The sequence below is a fragment of the Oryctolagus cuniculus genome, chromosome X, assembly GCF_051225735.1.
Source record: "Oryctolagus cuniculus isolate XC-2025 breed Fujian yellow rabbit chromosome X, ASM5122573v1, whole genome shotgun sequence".
Lineage (NCBI taxonomy): Eukaryota > Metazoa > Chordata > Mammalia > Lagomorpha > Leporidae > Oryctolagus > Oryctolagus cuniculus.
In genome coordinates, this window is record NC_142888.1 from 70,488,313 (window position 1) to 70,495,516 (window position 7,204).

The window sequence follows — 7,204 nt, forward strand, 5'->3', positions numbered from 1 at the left end:
GGTTTCAGCCTGTACCAGCCTGGACTTTACGGGCGTTTGGGAAGTGAACTAGCAGATGGAAGAGATCTCTCTGTTTCTGACTCTCTGTCACTGTCTGCCTCTCTATATAATTTTGAAAGATGTGTCTTTTGTAGTATATATATATATATATACACACACACACACACCTTTCAAAACCAAAAATAAACAGAAATTTAAAAAGAACTTAACTCCAATCACAAAACTCTATTTTATATATCTTTGTACTGCCTTGTATGTTACTGCTATCTCAAATTAAGTTTTGATACATTGTGTCCAATAACATAGATTATTATTTTATGTATTTGTTCTTATTTCTTGTGGGAGCAAAAACTGTAGTTATAAAACAATATTACTATAATAGTGGATTTTAGGTTTTCTTATGCATTTACCTTTACCTTACAATCTTTATATGGCTTCAAGTTAATGTCTAACAGCATTTCATATCAACCTAAAGCATTTACTTGAGTATTCATGTAGGGTAGGTATACTAGTAGTGAACTCACTCAGATTTTGTTTGTCTTGGAATGTGCTGACTTATTCATTATTTTTGACAGACAGTTTTGCCAGAATTAGACTTCTCATTTGAAAGAATATTTTTGTTATTGTTGTGTTCATTTGACATGTTAAATACATCATCTTATTGCCTTTTGGCCTCCAATCTGTCTGATAAGAAATTAAAGGATGATATTAATGTAGGAGGTGAGTTACTTCTATTTTGTTGCTTTCAAGGTTCTCACTTTGACTTTGAATTTTGATAGTTTGATTGTAAGGTGGTTCAGTATGTGCCTCTTTCTTTATTCTTCTCAGTAATTGTTGAGCTTCTTGGGTTTGTAGATTCATGTTTTTCACCAAATTTGTGAAAATTCATTATTTTCCCAGCCCTTTAATCTATCTGTCCTTTCTTCTCTTTTTGGAACTCCCATAATGCATTCTGATTTGCTTAATGTCTCAGACGTTTCCTAGACTCTCCTCACCTTCCTTAATTTAATTTTTCTCTGATCCTCAAACTTAGTTCTAATTGTCTTATCTTCTGGTTTACTGATTATTTCTTTTGCCACTTCAAACTTCTTTTGAATCTCTGTAAGTTTTCTTTTTTACTTATTGTGCTGTATGAAAGTTGTACACTTCCATTCATATTCTTAGAATATGAACTACATTGAATCTGTCCTATTTGTATTACTATCACTTTAACAAGAGAAAATAAATTGTTGCCGTATGTCAGTATGTACTACTTGGAGACCAAACAACAGAAATACTGGGAAAATTCCTCTCAATGTCTTTTTAGGTCCCTCAACAGCATAATATCCTTACAATTTTATTTTAAGAAACAAAAGAGAAGTTGTGTACTATGTTACTTTTTAAATTTTCTTTTAAATTTTTTGATTAAGATGTGACACTTGCATTTTTTCAGGGACATGATGAAAATTTTCAACACAAATAAATAGCTTAAATCTATCACACCACTCAACCAGCCTTTCCAGTGTTTTAACTTTTCTTGGTGTTTGGAGCCTACTAGATTCTCTATTTCAGCTCTGTATACTGAATATTATACATTATAATGAGCCACCCCAGTGTGCTGCAAAACATCTGAACCTGTTACTTCACCCTACTGCCTTTTAGTACCCATTATCCAATTTCTTCCCATAATTCTTGAAAGAGATATCCTTGAATAGCAGAAGCTCTCCTGTACTTCGGGGTTGTCGCTGGGCTCTGGTCCCCCTTTAACACTTAGCCAGTTTTGCTATGAGTGTATCAATGAATCCAGTGTTAAATTTTAAGGTAATCTCAGATGTTTTCTGAGAATGTGTCTTTCCTTGGTATGCCTGTGGCTTTCTATATTCCCATATATACATAGTTACTTTTGAAGGACCTAATAACCCTGTTATTTTTACCCTAGCCTTTTCTATGGGTCTTAGTTGATTTATTGTATTTTTTCATTCATAATTTCTTGTCCTAGATATCTGGGGTCTGTGAGCACCTTGCAGCTTTTATAAGAAGTGTCCTTCACTGTTCTACAAAGTTTCAAGTTAGGTGAAATAGAAATTAATGCATTGTAACATCTCAGCAGGTATCTGTTAGAGAAGATGTGTAGAATTATTTTCTTTCTTTTTTAATATTTATTTATTTGACAGGTAGAGTTACAGACAGTGAGAGGGAGAGACAAAGAGAAAGGTCTTCCTTCCATTGGTTCACCCCCCAAATGGGCGCTACAGCTTGTGCGCTGCACCGATCTGAAGCCAGGAGCCAGGAGCCAGGAGCCAGGCGCCTCCTCCTGGTCTCCCACGCAGGTGCAGGCACCCAAGCACTTGAGCCATCCTCCACTGCACTCCCGGGCCACAACAGAGAGCTGGACTGGAAGAGAAGCAACCGGGACTGGAACCCAGCGCCCACATGGGATTTCGGCGCCGAAGGCGGAGGATTAGCCAAGTGAGCCACGGCGCCAGCCCGTGTAGAATTATTTTCAAATAAAGTTGGCTCTGCTTTTCCTGCTTGAAAGTAGGCAACTTGTCCTACTGGTCCTAAAACAATGAAACAACAATTACAAAAAAAAAAATTACTCAAAGATGTGTATCAGTTGGTGGAGTAAGGAAAATATCTTCATGAGTACAGAGTTATGATATAAGATGGTATATAATAACTGGAAATGAATATTAAAATCAACTATATAATTGGATGAACATTAATATAGAATAGGCTGTAACTGTTGAAAATGAGATTTCAAAAATAATAAATGTGAAAATGATATTTAAAAATAATGCTTATGGGCCCATATTCTAGATTATCCCAGAGGTCCAAATAAAACAAAGAATGAGCTAGAATATGCACAAAGAAGAAATAAAAGTTAGAAAAGTATTTTACTCAACCTTGGAACAGTATACCTTTTATGTTATTACTAAATAAGGAAATACAGGTTTCTGTCTGTGTGTGCATGTTTTAAATATAGTCTCTGTCTTTTGTACGATAAAAAATGAATTAGGCTAGAATGTCTGTAAATATTTAAACTTGGCAAGTAAAATACATATTATATAAGCTTTTATACTTCATCCCTTATTTGTATAAATATGAAGCATCTTTAAAAACTTGTAGAAATGTGTATAATGAAAAATTATCCATGGATTTTAAATTTTTTGCATCAAGATAAACTTATCTTTAAATTCAATTTTCCATGAACTTTGTAAGAATCCTTGTATGTGAATTACATATATGCAAGTACTATCTTTTTTGGATCCTAAAAACTAATGATAAGATATAATGTTTTCCAAGCATCAGTGAAGAATTTACAAAGACTGATCTGTACAGATCCTAATGAAAACTTTTAACTGTTTCCAGACATGAAATAATTTAGAGGTTACATTCTCTGGTCAAACTGCATAACCATTAGAAACTAAACTGATTAAAAAATCCTAAATTACTATTAGATGAAGAAAATCACAACTGTAATAATTATTTAGATACTGAGAAAATACTGAGTATTTAAAGCTGACAGGACAAAGCAAAATTATAGTAATTAGCAACATATGAGCTTTTTCAAGCTTTTATTAAATAATAATTTATTATTAACAAAAATAAAATTAAATCAATTCAAATAGTGATTTATGCTAAGGAATGTAGGAAGAGAAAATAATAAATACAAAAGCAGGAACAAAATATTAAGGCTATATATAGCAACTGACTAAATAATTTCAAGAGATAGTTCTTTGAAAATCCTCCATAAACAAGACAACCACCAGTCAAATAAAATTACAATAAAATAAAATCACAATAAAAGTGATAGGAAGGAAAAGACAGCCAAAGAAAGATAATAAATTCACAAAAGTATGAAATGGATATAACAACAAACATGGGAAAGACAGGAAAAATTATCAGAAAATAATGTGTACAGTACTATGTTAATGAACTATATAATATTGATGTGATAAAAAACTTTTTTGGAAAATGTAAATGCATTTTTTAAAAGGATTTTATTTATTTATTTGAGAAGTTGAGTTGCAACAGAGAGGCAGAGAGACAGAGAGAAAGGTCTTCCATCCACTGGCTCACTCCCAAATGGCCGCAGCGGATAGAGCTGAGCTCATCCAAAGCCAGGAGCCAGGAGCTTCCTCCGGGTCTCCCATGCAGATGCAGGGGACCAAGCACGTATGCCAGTTTCTGCTGCTTTCTCAGGCCATTAGCAGATAGCTGGATCAGAAGGGAGCAGCTGGAACATGAAGTGGTGCCCATATGGGATGCGAGTGCCACAGGTTGAGGCTTAGCCCACTGCTCCACAGTACTGGCCCCAATGCCTAAAATTGATCAAAAAAGTTATACAAATGATTAGAAAACGTGGAAACACATTTTTTTTTTTTGGACAGGCAGAGTGGACAGTGAGAGAGAGAGAGAGAGAGAGAGAAAGGTCTTCCTTTGCTGTTGGTTTACCCTCCAATGGCCACCACGGCCAGTGCACTGTGGCAGGCGCACCGCGCTGATCCGAAGCCAGGAGCCAGGTGCTTCTCCTGGTCTACCATGCGGGTGCAGGACCATCCTCCACTTGGGCCATCCTCCACTGCACTCCCTGGCCACAGCAGAGAGCTAGCCTGGAAGAGGGTCAACCGGGACAGAATCTGGCGCCCCGACCGGGGCTAGAACCCAGTGTGCCAGCGCCCCTGGTGGAGGATTAACCTATTGAGCCGCGGCACCAGCCGGAAAAACAAAATTTTAAAACTACACCCAAAGTATTAGTGTTAATAAAGTTGTGTTGAGGCTCACACTCTCATATTCTACTGTTATGAACATAAGTTGATACAAAAGCCACAACAACGCAAAAGTTGTACTTTGTAAATTTACATTTATTAAATAAAAAAATAAAGATACTATAGAGATTTCTGGAAACATAAAAAATACAATTACCAAGAGGTTGAAAGTCATAAAAGCTTATACAATTCCATACAGTTGCCCAAGTTCTATGTGCATATCTTAAATATTTTTTGTCTAAGGAAGGTATAGAGTATCCTATCAGCAATTTTAGGAGAAAACATAGTTCAACTCTTCTACAACAGACATATGAAGGAAATAGACAGTTTCAGGAAGTATAAATCTCCGGTACTACAGGACATTAAATCAGTAAAACTTGAACCAAAATAAGGAACTCAAGTATGATAAAGACTGAGTAGAAAAGTAGTAAAAAATGAGACTATAAAATCAATGTTTAAATAATTGATATGGTTATGAAACTTCACACAGATATAAAAAACAAGTATTGAAATAGGAAGTTCATATAATAAAGACCAAAAAAGTTAAATTTCCACCTTATAGTTGATCAATGAGCATTAATTTATCATTAATCTTGTTGGAGAATAGTAGATTATTGCTGCATTTTAAAATATGCTGTACAAGAATAAGACTAAAGTTTTGATTGCTAGAACAAAAAAAGAAAAGGGTCAATAAAACTTCAATAATTCCGCAAAAGAAAGTTGTAACTTATATGTTAGGTAAATGTTTAATATCTCTAGTATGTAAAGAATTCCTACAAACAGTATAAAAGAAAAAGAAAATTTATATCTCAGAGTTGGGTGTAGTTCGAATTCCCCAGAACATTAGTTACAGAACAATAAAAATACATTGCCATTTCATTATTAGGAATTTGATGAGCTCATATGGATCAATTATTCTAGTGTCCTGAATTCCTGAAACTCATATCAAAGTCATGGGATCTCATCGATACACAGATAGGCCAGAAATATAATCTTGATAATAGTAAAAGAGAATTTCAACAGATGTTTGAGAGGTGAGAAGATGATTGGAACTCCATCTTACCTTTCATAGAGCCACATGGAAGTAGAAAGTACAAAATAAGACTCTACTAATGGGCCGGCGCCACGGCTCACTAGGCTAATCCTCCACCTTGCGGCGCCGGCACACCGGGTTCTAGTCCCAGTCGGGGCACCGGACTCTGTCCCGGTTGCCCCTCTTCCAGGCCAGCTCTCTGCTGTGGCCCAGGAAGGCAGTGGAGGATGGCCCAAGTGCTTGGGCCCTGCACCCGCATGGGAGACCAGGAGAAGCACCTGGTTCCTGGCTTCGGATCAGCGCGGTGTGCCTGTCGCAGCGCGCCAGCCGCGGAGGCCATTGGAGGGTGAACCAATGGCAAAAGGAAAACCTTTCTCTCTGTCTCTCTCTCTCTCTCTCTCTCTCTCTCACTGTCCACTCTACCTGTCACACACACAAAAAAGAAAAGAAAAGAAAAAGAAAAAGACTCTACTAATGGATCATGGACATGATCTTGTAATGCTATGTATCTTTCAATCTGACTAGGTTTGCGTTCCTATTTCTTGAAAAGGGTCAAGGAAAAGTGTGAAAAGGGAATAGGGATGTTTATTTATCTTCTATTCTATTTAGAAATAAGGGTGAAAGGGCCGGATTTGGGGAAACTTCCACATTGTACTTTGCATTTTAGTCTATCATTGAGGGTGCATTGATTTTGTAATCAGGATAAGCAACAGACATTAGATACCGTCATTTTTCATTTAAAAATAAATTTCATGCTTTTTATATAGAAGGCATGGCTTTAAAATCTATAAAATTTAAATTTTTGTACTTAAACAACAAAACTATGAATTCATTATCCAAGTGTACTCATTCTGTCATTTCATTTAAATTATTTTTTGTTATAAAGCTGAATTTTTTTATTGTTGATGTATTTAAAATTCACATTGTCCTGCTTAACTGAAAATTGTGGCATAACCTAGAAAGCAGCTTCATTAAAAGTGGACCTTGATGAAGAAGTTCTAGAGTGTGATGTGTGTGTGTGTGTATGTGTGTGTGTATGGAATTTAAGAAAATTATAAACTTTGTGGTTTTAAATCTTTTAACTTAGTGTGCCCCCTTTACTCATTGAGTCACATCCACTTCACTGGGGAAGTCAGCCTTTTTAGCTTCCAAGTCAGTATGGATATGATATGTTCAGAATGAACTGCATTTAATTATCACAAGTAACAGTTGCCATTAGGTTGCATGCTTACATCATTACCTTCATGGAACAATCTTCCTACAGTCTGGCGATTCCTAAAAAACTAAAATTAAATTGACCAGAGGACTCAGCTATTCCGCTTCTAGGAATTTATCCAAGAGAAATGCAGTTAGCCTATGAAAGATAGTCCTGCTCTCCCATGTTTATTGCAGCCTAACTCACAAAAGTGAAGATATATAA